This window comes from Parus major, chromosome 11 (genome assembly GCF_001522545.3).
Source record: "Parus major isolate Abel chromosome 11, Parus_major1.1, whole genome shotgun sequence".
Taxonomy (NCBI): Eukaryota; Metazoa; Chordata; class Aves; order Passeriformes; family Paridae; genus Parus; species Parus major.
This window is the reverse complement of record NC_031780.1, coordinates 15,207,174-15,208,301: the sequence shown is the minus strand read 5'-3', so window position 1 is coordinate 15,208,301 and position 1,128 is coordinate 15,207,174.

Here is a 1,128-nt window from a genome sequence, read left to right as displayed (position 1 = left end):
GGGCAGAGGGACAGAAGGCTCCAGGTGCTGTCTGACCTGGCAGGTCTCCAGATGTCCCGTATTTCCCACAGCAAACCTCAGCTGCTTGGCAGCATGACAGCAGCGGTGAGGGCCATCAGGCTGCTCAGTCTTTCCCTGAGGTAGGATGTCTGTGTCTCTCTGATCTATTGGTTTGTGTTGCTTTCTTTTTTTGTTTTATTTCAGTAATAAGATTTGCCACTAAATCTATTGCAGATTTCTGCTCCAAAATAAGCAGCTCCTGGAGTTTTTTGGTGGTAACAGGCATTCACACCTTCAGGAGGAGCAGCAGGCCCAGTGGTTTGGGCCTTGCAGACTCACAGAAAGGCTGGAGCTGGAAAGGTCTTTCAAGACCATCCAGTTCCAGCCCCAGCTTCTCCAGGCTGCCCATGTTGTGAGCATGGGGATCCCCCACAGAGCTCACACTTCAGAGGGAATTTATTGATGTTCCTTCCATCACACAAAGAAACACTTGAGTTCCTCTCATTTGAGGCCATTGACTTCTGTGTGCCATGCCAGAAAAGTTGCTGAGAAGTAACTTTGAAAAATCCTCAGAAATAAGAATGTACTTTGTAATACTCTCAGTTCTTCAGTGATATTTGTTTAAATGCATTACTTGAATTATTATCCATTTTTAGCTAAAATAACTATTGAGATCATTAATCATTATAAAAGCATTAATTAAATAAATATCAGATTTGCTGATTTTTCATGTTCACTACTTTACAAGTATGTGGATTAGATGAAGAAAAAAAATGGTTCTGTGTTGTCTAAATCCTTTTTGTTCTGCTTATTTGTTTATCTGGCCCTTGTCCTGTGCCGAACTCTGAGGTGTGTATTCCTGTGATATTGAAAAAATAAACTCAGCAATTTTTAGTTAGCTTTTTGTCATGCCCCAAAATGACTCTTCTGGGTACATTTTCTGACCCAGATTCAAATTACAAGCATGGACTTCTGGCTTAGATAAGGAATAGTCAGTTTGAGATTTTCTTTGCCATATGAGTATTTTGTTCTGTTTCATAATTGTGCTGGAGAATTTACATCTGGGATTCAATGTCTTTGTTTCAGTGTCTGTATTAAAAAAAACCCCACTTATATTTATTCAAGATC